This window comes from Phalacrocorax aristotelis, chromosome Z (assembly GCF_949628215.1).
Source record: "Phalacrocorax aristotelis chromosome Z, bGulAri2.1, whole genome shotgun sequence".
NCBI classification, from domain to species: domain Eukaryota; kingdom Metazoa; phylum Chordata; class Aves; order Suliformes; family Phalacrocoracidae; genus Phalacrocorax; species Phalacrocorax aristotelis.
In genome coordinates, this window is record NC_134311.1 from 11,090,056 (window position 1) to 11,105,367 (window position 15,312).

General features: G+C 39.8%; 1 protein-coding gene across 1 annotated transcript in view; it reads right to left on the reverse strand.

Annotated features, from left to right (window-relative positions):
- LINGO2 (leucine rich repeat and Ig domain containing 2) overlaps positions 1-15,312 on the reverse strand; it is a 539,216-nt gene that overhangs the window by 176,504 nt on the left and 347,400 nt on the right. The window contains exon 4 of the mRNA XM_075078781.1: positions 1,767-1,809. The gene's annotated coding sequence lies outside the window, so the exon portion shown is untranslated. The remainder of the gene's footprint in view (positions 1-1,766; positions 1,810-15,312) is intronic.

Consider the following 15,312-nt stretch of genomic DNA (forward strand, 5'->3'; position numbering starts at 1 on the left):
GGAACTGGTCTTTGGCTGGTTCTGTATAATCTGTGGAGAGATACTCATTGCTCCCTCTGTTATTTATCAGATTTTTTCAGTAGTGCTAATGGAAAAAGAGGACAGCAAAGAGGATTTTCTTGCTGTACCACACCATGACTGTGGTACATGAAGCATGAGTGTGGTACATGAGCATGAGACACTAACTGACCCAAGGGTTTACCATTTGAATCAAGAGCTCAGGCAAAGGATGGGGAAAGAGCTAGTGGGGAGAAAAGAACACAGATGCAATGAATGTGATATTGATTTTGATTAGTTCTTTTAAATGTTGGTTCTGGATTTTCAATCCTCTCCGTGGGTTTATGACAGAGGTGATTCCAGAGGTAGCAACAAATCAAAGAAGAAAGTGAAAAGGTGCTAAAACAGAGCGTGGAAACTTTCAGAAAATACAGTAGTGTGATGGTGCCATCTGAATTCCTCATTATAGATTTGTGAGTCTTTTTGAAGCTGTTGTGTAGGGTGAAAAAAAATTCCATGCTGTACTGATACATATTTAGTGGTGGTTATAGTATATGTGTGCTCACAGTTTCTAACATCAAGTGCAAAGGCTACAAGTGTCAACAGTTGTTCGTTTAGAAAACTGATACCAGCTAATTGTTGCATGGCAGAATATGCACCCCTGAGAACAACACGGCTGTCCCTTCCCCATGATGAGTTTGACTTCTGTCCTCCCTGACCAGCCAACAAAACATGTTAATCAAATCCAAATTTACTAGGATAGTCACCTACTGAGAACTGGCTTGAAACCATTGAAATCACATACCTAGCAGTTTTCAGAAGTTAATCTGAAGGTAAGAGCAGCATGCCAACTAGTTGGAATTAATAGGGTAGCAACACTGGGATCAGGAAATTTTTTCGGACAAGTACTGCTGCATGAGAAGTGTTACTTCTCATGTTACAGACTGGCTGACTTGGCTATTTTTACTACTGGTTGGTTCACTGCCTGTTGGTGGAATGGAGTCAGACGTTTTTACAGTGGTTGCTGTGGGGTGCATCACAGGGCTTCCAGTTGCTCTGAACACTAACAGCAACTCCAGTGGGTCATTTATGAAGCACGTTACCCATATGTGAACAGATCTTTTGCTTCATGTAACAGCTATGACACATCTCAGTCCCATGAATGAAAAGCACCAGCTACTGTAAAATCAAATACTAAAAATGGAGAGGACATTTTTGATTGCTGCGTTTTTGTTTTCTATCTAATTCCTGAGTCTCTAAAATTCCATTTCTTCTTTTTTTTTTCTTTTCTCCTCCCTAGTCTTAGATCTAGGGCCTCATTTTATATACAATGGAAAGCTGAAGTTCTAAAATAATGTATTGCAGGAACTTGAGCTTTGATACGCATTCTGTCATAACTAGGATTCAATAAAGAAATGCTTAATAAAGCTGTGCAGAGATTGCACTACATTTTTCTTCTTTTTTTCAGATTTCATGATTTAAGACTGAAAGTCACAAAACTGAACAAAACTTATCAGTCCATGAATCAATTAAACCTGTTCCATCCATTTAAGAACGGTGAGATATATGACCTGTGATCAGCTTGCCATGGTCAACCAAAAGAACACAATATACATCCCAGCTCTTTCATGTAGAAAAAAATAGCTAACATTTGTAAAAAGAAAACTAAAACACTTTCATTTTTAACATTCTTGCAACATAACTGAAAATAGTAATACAAGACATATTCAGATCAAGTTGTTTTACTATGGAAAGTATAAGTAATGTACCTTTAGACTTAGTGGGTTCAAGTCCTGGAGACGATCACTGCACCTTTGAAAATAAAATTGATCTGTTAAAACTTTTGTAACTAAATTCATTTAGGATAAAAATTTCTGATATCTGAAGTCTTTTACTTAGCACAGTTTGCAAGCTTCTTTGGTACCAAGTATCATGCTCCTTTCTGACTAAAAGCTACCTTTAAGAGAGAAGGCTAATGTGTTCAGTCCCTCAGTTCCTCTTTTGAGGTTTCCAAGAAGAAGGTCCACTGTAATATACACTCTTACCCACTCCAGTCTCCCAGCCTGGATTTCAGCTTATTTTGTATTACAAAGCAAGAAAGCTTTCTAAAGCAACCATTTTATGAATCAACCATTTTATGAATCAACAATATTTTGTACATCCTTTGCAGCACTGGTTGCTGTGGCAGCAGTTAACCAACTGTTCAAAAATAAATACCAATCTTACAGAATACAGAAAATAACATGCCTAGCACGAACCTTTTACTCAGCTTTTTTGGAATGAAGGGGAATATAACGACTGGACATCTCCTGGATTACCAATACTGGTGTCAGCACATCGGACAAAGTATTATAGACAGAGCACTGGGAACAGCTTATTTTGCACAGGAACACCTTGATAAGTCTTTTCCCATTCTGACTTTTGTTACTTGCACCTATTATGTGAATGACATCATGCTCTTTCATACTCTATTGTGGAAGAATTTCCAAAGCAGATCCTTTGCTCCTCTATATCTAGAATGATTTCAGAAAAGTGATAGCAATTTATAGTGTTTGAGGATCTCACCCCTTGAGTACATGATATCAAAGCCCTCTTGACAAAGAGACAATTCTGGCATATTTTTCTGAAAGACTAGGTAGAAGCTTACTCCTATGGTGACCAGTCCTTACCATCCCTTGTTCAACTTTGTATATATATTTATAAATGTATAATTATATTTTTATATATACATACAGATAATATATATCTACACACAGACATATATATATAGTACGTATATAGCATTGACATATTTTTTTTAAATACTGCCTGAAAATATTTATTTCCCACCCCTTTGAAAATGCCTTAATTCATAAAAGTTTGGACTTGCTACATCAAATTTTCTGGAAGTGTGAAATTACCTGTCACCCTTGAAATATCAAAGAGCTATAGTCCAAGTACTGTATGGCTGTTCTACCACAGAGCTTGACTTATTGCAATATAAATAGTACAACCATCTTATTCATCTTAATTTCACAGGTTTAACTGCTTTATAGCAAAATACACAGCTTACAGGGATCATCCAAGATATATCCTTTAGGTTTGTGCCATTAAATGTTCTCTGTAGGAGCCATCACAGTGGTGTAAGAATCCAAGTAACCTTGTCTCAATAGCTGTTGCTTTATTGGCTAACACAAAGAAAAGTGTATTTCCCCACCTTCAACAACCTCACTAGTGACTCCCTTGTGAGGGGACAAAACGCAGTCTGAAAAGCATACATACTGAATCTGGCCAGATATAGGAGGTTTGCAGATTTGCACCATGACTCATTGAAGATTAATATTCCATAAAATTCCAGATCCTACCTTATGTCATTCCCAAATCTCCTGAAATCTTCGATCTATTATATAACCCCTGAAACTCACAAAGCTGATCTCAAAGAGAATGCATTTCCTAGGTAGATAACTGAAAATAAATCACATATTTGTGTCTCAACAAAATGCTTATTAGAGATAAGTTCTGATTTTTTTGGTGTGGCAAAATTACATTTTTCTCCTTAGGTATATACTACTTAATAACTAATAATAGTAATTAATATACACCAATAATGGAGTTCTGTTTGACAAAACCACAATGAAGTGAGGGCTATCAGCTCCATTAATCACTGATGTGAAAGTAGCTGACACCCCTCAGTGATGACTATATTACATTTCACTAAGGCACTTCACTCATTAAAATTTACATATATTCTGAAATATTATTTGATTAATAAAAAAGAAACTTTCATACACTTAGAACAATCTCACAATAGACCAACATACTTCATGCACCTAGTCAATTTATTTCATCTCAAGAATTAATTAATTAACTTTCTGGCACTGTTTATTCAAATGAAAAAATATAAGCCCTGATTTGTAAAACCAACAGACAGATACATATATCAACACATCAGGTGGTGGGATTAATTTACCCCAATGAGCTCTGTTCATAGTTTACCACTGGATTTTCCTGTCTGCTAATAATGACCAAATTCCTCCTTGAAACAAAACTATGTCAATGACAGAGTTGAGACAGCTTAGTGTCAGATGCAGAATGAGAGGCACAGAATCAGCTTTGTTGAATCATAAAGCATCCAAAGCATGAATGTGCAGTTGGCTGCAGATTTTCCAGACATCATCTGTCTGAAATGAAGACAGCAGAAGAAAGCCTGGCTTAAAGTTATGGTGTTTGAAATTTTCCACTCAAATGCTTCAGTGGCTTCAAATAACTGAGGTATAGGTAAAAAAAAAAGAAAAAAGCCTGTGTTATTTGGCCGTTGGTAGAATGTTCTGTCAAGTACTGTCAGCTTACCATTCTCATGTCCCCATGCTTCAAAGAAAGCTTCATAACTACTTCATAACTACTGAAAGAGCAGCCTTTTTGCCCTAAAATTGCCATTTTGCTGACCCTCTGAAAATCCAGAAAATGTGGTCGAGTTACAAGAGTTGTGTGTAAACCCAGTAGAGTGAAGGGGAAATTCATATTGTAGCGGCTCATCATTGGTAATTTGTGGGCAAGGAAGGACCTCGCATGGAGCACAAGAAGGCCGAGCTGCAGAAGGGGTTGAACTGGCTGGAAGCAGGAATGCCAGAGACAGGGAGGTCTGTAGGGAGTGAAGTTTCCCTCGGTGATGAGACAAGAAATGCCGCAGTGTTGTCTTGCAGCGATCGATCAGTCGTGGAAGGCGAGTGCTCAGGGGCCACCTTTGGGCAGCAGAGCTGGGCTGGGGGATGGACCCAACGCTGGGCTGAGGTGCCCCGTGCTGACGCTCACGGGCTTGGCACCAGTGCAAATGTACAGAAGGAAATGATGTGTATCACACCTTTGCAGACTCCTGTAGAACTGCTCAGGGCAGTAGGAGTCTGTCCAATGCCTTGTGCATTAAAGCTTTTATATTTAAGCATAAACAGGTTTAATTCACCTCAAGGAATACACTAAAAATTCCCCAACAAGACATTTGCAGGTTAGCAGTTAAAAACATAGAGATTCTGTCTGCAGAACTGACTGGATGATAAACATGACATTTCCACGCAAAGGATGGGTTACAACGTAAAACTAATTTTTTTCTTTTATGATGCAGCTCTTGGGAGTTTCAGACAAACTACGGGATGTCCTGTGAATATTTATAAAACATTTTGGATTGAAATGCCTCATAGAAGAAAAAAAATACAATGTGTAGTTAGGTGTTCACATAATATGTATCCTATTTTATGTACCAGCACAATAATACAAATTTCTTTTAACATGATCTATAGGCTCTGCTTTCTACACTGAAAACAATGGGGCACCCAGTCCAAAAGGCTCAGATGAGTGATCTATAAAAATAAATTTCTGTAACTGAAAACAATTAGGAATGTAATAACGAAGGCACAGTTCTCACAATAACTAAGGGAAATTACTGAGCTTGTTTTGTGACTGATGAACAAAGACTTTGAAAGGAAAGTTAATCACTGATTTCTTATCATATAGTTAGATGCCAAATTAGATCACATAATTACAGATGAATGAATTTCTATCCTCATTTTATATATAATCTTGTCTAGCATGCTGATTACCACAGTAAGAAAAAACAGAATCTTGAGTGTTTATTTCATGGTATAACTATGGGAATTCACTTCTAGCACACAAGAGCAGATACAATCTTGCAGCTATAGGAAAATTAAAATTATTCAGCCCCAATCAACTCATCTACATCCATGGGAAAAGTATGTATTGCCAGAACCCTTTATCAGGAATCAAATTCATCACAGCAACAGAAGGAATGTATTGCTGGCTGTATGTGCTATAGGAAGGTACATGACCAGGAGATCCCCATCCTGGTCACATCACATCCCTTTTCATACTGTCCTACTTTAAATAGCATTAGGTCCTTATTTTTCTCTACCCATACAGCAGCCTCCATCACTTATTTATTCTTGGTGGCTTAGTCTCATTTTTCACTGGCAGCTGCTTCTCATATTTTAAAGATCTTTGAAGTGATACTGTAATTCATTTTTTGCACTTGGACATTTTCTGACGTGAGGTTGAGAACAATACCACTAACATGCCATTACTAAATGGAACAAGAAAAATGCTGTGTTCATCTACCTCCACTCCACCTAAAAAATTCTGTCTTTCACCAAGAAAAGTGACTATGATTAGTCCATGGTATGCTATAGATATATTTCTACTGAGTTAATTATAGCATTAATACAGAAAAGCCAAGACTTGCCTTTATGTAGGCAACTTTGTATTTAAATCAAGGTAATGGAAAATGAGCGCAGTGAACCTATGTAACACTGAAAAATCATCAATAATATTAGTAGACAGTAAAGCAAAGTAGAGCCCAAGAGAACCACAGTACACATTTTGAAATTCACTCCTTTATCAAAACATAGTATGCCATTGTGAACAACTATGGGAAGGGAATATTTTGAGAAGACAGAGATTAGAATTTTACTTAATTTCTCTGAAGCTGAAATTTTATCCCAGTCAGAGCATGAGAGCCACAGAATTGAATACCAAAAAGGGAGCATGCTGATTTCTCTTGTGCTGCCCAGATTCTGCACAGTGCTAGTGTGACTGTTTTAGCAAAGTCCGCCACCTCCGCTGCTCACCAGCATACACATAGCAGTGCATTTCAGCAACTTGATAGCAATGCATGCAGGAAGGATAAAGGCCACGCCTGCAGTATGAAGATGCCCCTTATAGACTACAAGGTTCTCCCTTTAGCTCTTCATAAAAAAGTCTCCAGGAGCTGGCAGAAAACCATGAGAATGAAGTGGTGTGTGTGTGTGAAGGAGCTTCCCTAGGGAGAAAATGTTTTTCTACCATTCTGCTCTCAGTATCATAGCCAAGAACTCATTGCTAGAATCAGACTCGCATGATGCTCTGTAGTGGAAGCTGTTTCTGATGGCATCTGTTTTCTTCTTATATTTTGTCTTTTAAATAAAATAAAGTGAAATCTTATCTCATTTGTAGAACCTTTTCCTAACGCGGTATTGCAGACAACGTAAGACCATCACAAATGACACCTGCTATAAAGACTTTTTCATACTACTCCTCGGCTAACCTAGTTTTGAGAATGTTTTTATCACAATAATTTAACTGTAACTAAATCCACCTCACTGAACCAGGAATTTGGAGCAGGACAATAAATTTCCATAAGCTACAGCATCCTACACATCCTAAGCTGGGGCAAGTATAGATGAGGAACCAGAAAATAAGTGTGTGGCCAAAAATGCAGTTAACAAAAGGTTATTTGAAGTGGCAAGTTACAACAATTCCCTACTGAACTTTAATTTACAGCTTCTTCTAATGCCTCACATTAGGCCAGTTTAAACTGTTCAAAAGGAACCCACTCTACCTTTCTTGCCTCCTTTAACATCACCCCAGAGTTCACTCCATTTAGATTACTCTCTGGCCAGTGTGACTGCGAGAAGCAGCAAAATCTGCTATTTATGTTGCAAGCAAAAGGACTGCTGTAGCCATCCCAATGCTCTCAAATGGATATATTCCTGTTACTTACCAATTTACATAATTCAAGAGTTAAGTTTGTGATCAGTAAAGCTCCCAAGAGCAGCTGTTTGTAGGATATCTTTGCCACTCTGTCTCTACTAGCGCTGTCAGAAACACACTGTGCTCAGTTACACCTGAGTTGACAGGCACCAACACATATTCTGAGGTTGTAACAACTACTAAATCTATCTGTGATAAGACTTTATAGTAAGTACATATCTCCTCATGTTATGTGAAAAACCCACAACAAACAACTTGATGGATTAAGGTGCACCTGGCTTGAGAGTTATTAAAGCAGGATAAAGACAATGCCCTCCAGCACCTGATTATGAGAACAACTGTTTCAGCAGTGTGTATCAGCGTGTGGTGGGGCTAATGTTCCAATCCTCTCTCCCAAAGTACACACACAGCAATTATGCCAACAATAACTCTGCTGCTCTCAGGTTTTCTGGAAACCGTACTCACTAAAAACAGTTTAGAAAGAGCTAAGTTTCAAATTCTTTTTACAGCAAAGAGTTCAACTGATGGATGAAAGGATTATCAGTGTCCTACCTGTGTTCCTTTAGACTGGGTTCAAGTGGGTATTATCAGCAAAATCATTAGCAAAGACTACCAGGGAATAAAAATCCCATTCAACAATAATTTTTGAGGTTCCATAGTTTGCTTTTAATTCTACTTTAGAATGAGAACTAATGTTGCTGAATACTTTTTTTCAAAGCAGAGCTGAAGTCTGTATTGAGTACAAGCTGGAATTTTGCTTAGCTGGAATTGCATGTGTGTCAATCAACAGACTGTTGGCTGGCCAACAGCCTCAATGTAAGTAGTTCAAAGCAGACTGACTCTAAATAGTTTTGCCGACTCATTTAGATCAGTCTCTCCACCTCTTACCTCTCCAAATCAGCAGAAGAGGGATATGAACATGGGCTACTTACATGTCAGCAATTTTACTTCTGCTCCCTTTTGGACCAGCTCAGTATGGTGGGATTTATCCCAAAATAGGCGATGAAGGAACCGGAATAACAGTCCTAAAAGCATTGTGCCTCAGAGGATATAAACAAGAGTACCTCTACTGAGGGTCATTTAAACTAGGTGATAATGTAGCTAAGATTTTTAATGTGGACAGAAGAAAAAGGAATAAATATTTCCTGCCCTGTCACCCTCCCAGTGTCATAAACAATTATAAATGCTACTTATCTCCTTTTTTAATATTTCTTAAATCTGCAAAACCTCCATTAATTCATAAGAAGTACACACACAAGCTTTTTCCTGGGAGAAGAAAGAAAATATTAATTTATATGATTGTGCTGGTTTGGGCTGAGAAAGTGTTAATTCTCGTCACTGTAGTGGCTGCATTAGTCAGGGACTTTTTCCAGCTTCCCGCACTCTGCCACGTGGGCAGGAGGCCGGGAGGGGCGGGGCCACAGCCAAGACAGCTGACCCCGACTGGCCAATGGGGTGTTCCTTCCATGCCATGTGACGCCATGACCAGCACAGTAACGGGGGCAGTTGCCGCGCAGGGGGCGGTTGCGGCTCGGGGAGGGGCGGCACCGGGTTGGTGGGTGGTGAGCGGCTGCATCATGGGCTGTTGGTTTTGGGTGTTTATTCCGCTTTCCCCCCGGCCTGGATTTCACCTCTCTCATTTTTCTCCTTCCCATTGCATTATTGTTGCTGTTGTTATTATAATTTTATTTTAATTATTAAACTGTTCTTATCTCAGCCTACAGCCTTACCCTTCTGATTCTCTCCCCCATCCCACCGGTGGGGGAGTGAGCAACTGGCTATGTGAAGATTTTTGATTATCACCAGAGGAGGAGGTGACACGTGCTGAAGAAGCCCCACTCTATAACAAACTGCCAGAAGATGAAAAGCACTATGCCCTGTTCACTGATGGGTCCTGTTGCCTTGTGGGAAAGCACCGGGGATGGAAGGCTGCTGTATGGAGTCCTACACGACAAGTAGCAGAAACTGCTGAAGGAGAAGGTGAATCGAGCCAGTTTGCAGAGGTAAAGGCCATCCAGCTGGCCTTAGACATTGCTGAACGGGAAAAGTGGCCAGTGCTCTATCTCTATACTGACTCCTGGGTGGTGGCTAATGCCCTGTGGGGGTGGCTGCAGCAGTGGAAGCAGAGCAACTGGCAGCGCAGAGGCAAACCCATCTGGGCTGCCACATCGTGGCAAGATATTGCTGCCCGGGTAGAGAACCTGGTTGTAAAGGTACGGCATGTGGATGCTCACGTCCCCAAGAGTCAGGCCACTGAAGAACATCGGAACAACCAGCAGGTGGATCAGGCTGCCAAGATTGAAGTGGCTGAGGTGGATCTGGACTGGCAACATAAGGGTGAACTATTTCTAGCTTGGTGGGCCCATGACACCTCAGGCCATCAAGGGAGAGATGCAACATACAGATGGGCTCGTGATCGAGGGGTGGACTTGACCATGGATGCTGTTGCACAGGCTATCCACGAATGTGAAACGTGCGCTGCAGTCAAGCAAGCGAAGCGGGTAAAGCCTCTGTGGTATGGGGGACGGTGGCTGAAATATAAATATGGGGAGGCCTGGAAAATCGACTATATCACACTCCCACAGACCCGCCAAGGCAAGTGCAATGTGCTTACAATGGTAGAAACAACGACTGGCTGGCTGGAAACACATCACATCCCCGATGGCACTGCCAGGAACACTATCCTGGGTCTTGAGAAACAAGTCCTGTGGCGACATGGCACCCCAGAGAGAACTGAGTCAGACAACGGGACTCATTTCCGAAATAGCCTCATAGACACGTGGGCCAAAGAGCACGGCATTGAGTGGGTGTATCACATCCCCTATCACGCACCAGCCTCTGGGAAAATTGAAAGATATAATGGAATATTAAAGACGACGCTGAGAGCAATGGGGGGTAGAACATTTAAACACTAGGATACACATTTAGCAAAGGTTAGTCAACACTAGGGGATCTGCCAATCAAGCTGGCCCTGCCCAGTCAGAAATCCTACATATTGTGGAAGGGGACAGAGTCACTGTAGTGCACATCAAAAATATGCTGGGAAAAACAGTCTGGCTTATTCCTGCCTTGGGCAAAGGCAAACCCATTTGTGAGATTGCTTTTGCTTGAGGACCTGGGTGTGCTTGGTGAGTGATAAGGGAGGATGGAGAATTCCAATGTGTGCCTCAAGGGGATTTGATTTTGGGTGAAAACAGCCAATGAACTGAACGGCCTAATGCAAACTGCTATAAATATTTTATGCCATCTCCTCTGTGGTTGCTATATGCCATGTCAATGATATCACAGTACAAATTTCCCAATTAATGGAAGATGAACTTTGATGAAACAAGCAAAGTGCAGCAGTGATGGAACAATGACTGACTCAGTATGCAGCAATCCAACACTGCACACACCATCTCTCCCACCCTGAAAGACTGATACAACAGATGGAGCCCAGAGTCATGGACTGGGTGAACTCAGTGGACATTTTAATGGACATTTTACAGGGAAGATCCATAGACCGAGGGACTAATGTCTGTGTATTATGTGAAAGGATGGGAAGGGAAGGGGTAGTGGCTGGTAAGGCTGTATTGGATGGTATGGGACCTCGGCATGGTGTAAATGGTGTGGAATAAGGGGTGGAGAATGCGCTGGTTTTGGCTGGGATAGAGTTAATTCTCTTCACTGCAGTGCCTGTAGTAGTCAGGGACGTTACCAGCTTGCCATGCTCTGCACCAGGCAAACTGAGCTAAAATCAGGCACCAAGTTATGAAATAGAGTTACCTTTATTTTTACTTACTGTCCTCATTCATTGCTTAATTTTACACTATCCTTGCAAGAAACAAGCCATTTTACAATCAGTGTGCATTATTGAGCACAGAACAAAGAACTGAGAATTGCTTCATATGAATCTCAGCTCTGTTTCTTCTCACATAACTTTGACCAAAACACATTTTTCCATCCTATAACATCACATTAACAACATGCTTTGCCCTATTGAGTTCCTGAGAGCCTCTTCTGTGATAGAGCACTAGGTGCTGGTGCCCATCAGGAGAACAACTCCTACTTAATTGCCAGATGTTCTCCTATAGAGGAAGACTTTTGGCAGGGGCGTTTAAAAATGAATGAGGTAGGCAGAGGAGAGGTCTTTGTAAATAGACATGTTTTGTCTGGTTTAGAAAAAGGAGCTGGTCAAATAATCCCCTTACTTGTTGATTCTTAAAACAGATCGTATGGGGTCCTTAAGATGCAGCCATGCTATTAATTTGCATCCCAGGAAATTTAAATCTAGATTGAGGTACCTTCCCCACCCAACTCCAAATGAAGAAAAACGTGCAGCTATCAGAATCAGACTTTGCATTTTCATAATGATTCGAGCTCATACGAAAGTATCTAAGTGAAAAGTGCTATTTGAAATAAATTTACCCATTTTGAATAATAAGCACTCTCTACTTTCAGATGAATCTATAGAACTAAACAGCTTTTCATCCCCATATTCCCAGAAGGAAACACTGTAATAAATATATATATACACACACATATATATATAACAAAATAAAAACCCTATGTGTGTAGTAGCAACATATTGAGAATAAGCCTAACTGATCAGATTGAAGTTGTCTGGTGTCTGTCAGCATATATCTTGAGCCAAATAACAGTTTAGCATGAACAGTTCATTTAGGACAACTACAAAACAGAATACGTTGTTCAAACTTGTCCACATGGGTACATATTGACTTTATAAGATTTGAAATGAAAAGCTAAATGTGCAAAAGCATTCAATCCTTCTGAGTGTACTTTTAGCTGGACCTGCAAAATTAACTGCTTGCTTATCAGAAATGAGCTCTCAACACAAATCAACGTGAGGGTGATCTTGGATCTCCAGTTCACGTTTCTTTTCACTCTGCAAGATTATTGGGGATAATTTTTACGTTACTGAAAAAATAATATGAACATATTCTTTACACTGTCTTTCTTTTGTAGGAAACATGTTATGAAATACTAGCATATTCAACTCCTCAAGGAGAGTCCAGGGGTGAAGAAGAAACATCTCTTATTCAGACTGAATTGTTAATAGAGGACTTTGTTCTGCAGGAAGAGACAGGTCAGTAACTTCCTCTGACACTCCAAAGTGTGGCAGATAAACAGTGGCCAAGTAGCTAGTAAGGCAGAGCGAAGAATGTGGGAGCTGAAGCTTCAGTCCCCGTTCCAACATAAACTCTCTTTGCAACTGTATAGAGTTAAGTTAGTGTCTTATTTTGTCTAGGTTAAAATAGTACAGGTAATAGCATGACATGACTGCAGTTAGGAGGAAAAATACATTAAAGATGAGGAGGAACTTGGATACTATGGTAACAGAGGTCTGACAGCTATCTAAGATAAGAAAACAATACAGAAATATTGGCTGGAAGAAACAAAAACAGAAATAAGATATAATCTAGTATGATTTAAAAAAGAAAAAAAGTAAAACCCCAAGACGGTCTAGTGCCACACTTCTAGGGCACTACCTAGATAATCACTTTAGTGTTACCTTTTGCAACTACATACATTTCCAAAACTTGCTCTAGCCTACCATTCTTATTAATTATTTGTGCCAGAGGGACACAAAACCCAAGACAATATTATGCCAAGCATGGGGTAACCAAAGCATGACATTTGGACTAGACACAAAAACAGATGACTGTGAAGTAACCAAGGAAAAGGAGATGAAGGGCATTCAGGTGTGGCCAGCAGCACAGCTGTGGAACAGGTGTCAGGCCCTTAGACACACTACAGCCTCAGCTGTTTCATTTGCTCATGCAAGAACTATAAGCTCTTTAGGAAAGAGATTATTTCATGCAGATTTGCAACCAATATATTAGTCTTATTCCAGAAGTGCCACAGTTGTGTTTCTTGAAAAACTAAAATCTTTCCCCACGCTCCATGTTGAAGTATATAATTCTGTACTATTCACTGCTTTACCCCACCTTGTTTTTTCCAATGTGCTTGCATTTAAAATACAGTATCTCTGTTTTCCTAAAGAAAAAAAATGTTCATGGACTGACAGAAATACAGAAGGCCCAAAGAAATTATGCAGTTCAATACAGAATAAGAGACTGGTTGAATATTAGCATGGCACACACATGGTGATGAACTCATACGCAACTTAAAAAACCCTCTTATATAATTCTTCTTTTAAAAAAGCAAAGAAGAAAAGGAAAGAACCAAGAAATTACTTGGACCACGAATCTCTTCTTGTACTGTGCTGCTCACATTTTCTTTTGAAGTCCTATTAAACTGTAAAGTGACATTTATAATAAATGCAGGTTTTGAGAAGAACATCAGAACACCTCAGGTAAGTGGTTTCTGGTGGCTTAAAGTGCCAGGAGGATTCAGTTATGCATATTTTCCCATTTGTTTTAAATCCTCTAATATTATGGGAAAACAGTCTACTAGCCTCATTACTACAGGTGAGAAGTTTTATTAACTTGGATTAAAGTTGTTATGATATCTGAACATGGGGAATGGAGTGGTGATTGCATTAACAATTCTCAGTTGGCTAGAAGTGGTGGATTATGGTTGTAAATCTTGGCTTTGATTATATCTGCATTATAAAGTGCAAGGGAGCCTACAGGATTTTGAACACTTGAAATGGGGATACTTTCATAAGGAAAGAAAAAGTCAGAAAAAGCCCAAGCTCATAAACTAGTGGCATTTACAAGCCAATGGTATTTACATGCCAGTGACACTTACAAACCAGATATATTAAAGCGTTTGGAAACAGAGGTTCAGAGGGACACTTATATAGATGACACAAAACCCCATTAAGTATCTCCCTTCCCCTTACTTCTATGGAAGGTTGGTATCTAATTGGTTTTGAAAACAAATATGTTTTTTCTCTTCCCTGCCCCCAAGACTTTCCTCTCCCTCTCACAAAGACAGCGTTTAAAAATGTGGTCCCTAGAGCTTCCATTACCATTGGAGGAAGAGGCTGGAAGGAGACCTGCAGATCAGTTTACCTTTGCTCTTTGTTCACGGCTAGCTGCGTTTTGACTCCACAGAAAAATTCTTATTTTCTTCATTTAATAAGCTTACCCACATGGAGTTAACTGCTAACATTTGTAGTAAAAGCAAAAGGGGAACTGTGATAAATAAATCTATTTTTAAAAGTTCTCTGAGTACATAAAACTGATAACATGTAACAGGAACTGGCTTTATGTACTGTAAGCATGGATGCCATGTACTAAGCACTGAACTTGGCTTAGAGAACTGTGTTGTGCCTTGTGGTCAGCACAGTAAACAAGGTAAATCAGTGCATTTCCTATACCTCCCATCTCACACAGCAGAGAATTTAAGTTGCTATGCTCCTTGAAAGGGAATGTAGCACTTTTCATTAAATCTGGCTGGTGAGAAAGAAGGACCATTGCCTACATTTTGACCTAGCTGGGAAATTTTGTGTCCTACGTAGAAAGAAGGTAACAATAATCATACCTAAGACTGTTTTGAGGCAGGACTCTAATTCTGCTTGCCAAGCATTAGAGGGCTGTTTTCCAATCTACTTTGCATAGCTGTATGAGGAATGTAGAAAGCAGTCCCAGGAGAACTGGTTTATGATACTGCTGCAGTTATGGATGATTTGTCTGTCTCCATGCTCTGCACATCTGAGCATTAACTGCCATCAGACCTGAAGCTGGAGGGACAACCTTAAGCAACTTCCCAGTATTGCACAAATGGATTACGAAATGCCAAGGATTTTAAGGACAAGAAACTTAACAGTTCTGAAGAGTATAAAGGCAGACTGTTACTGTAGTTCATAGAGAGCCAGCTCTATTTCCATTA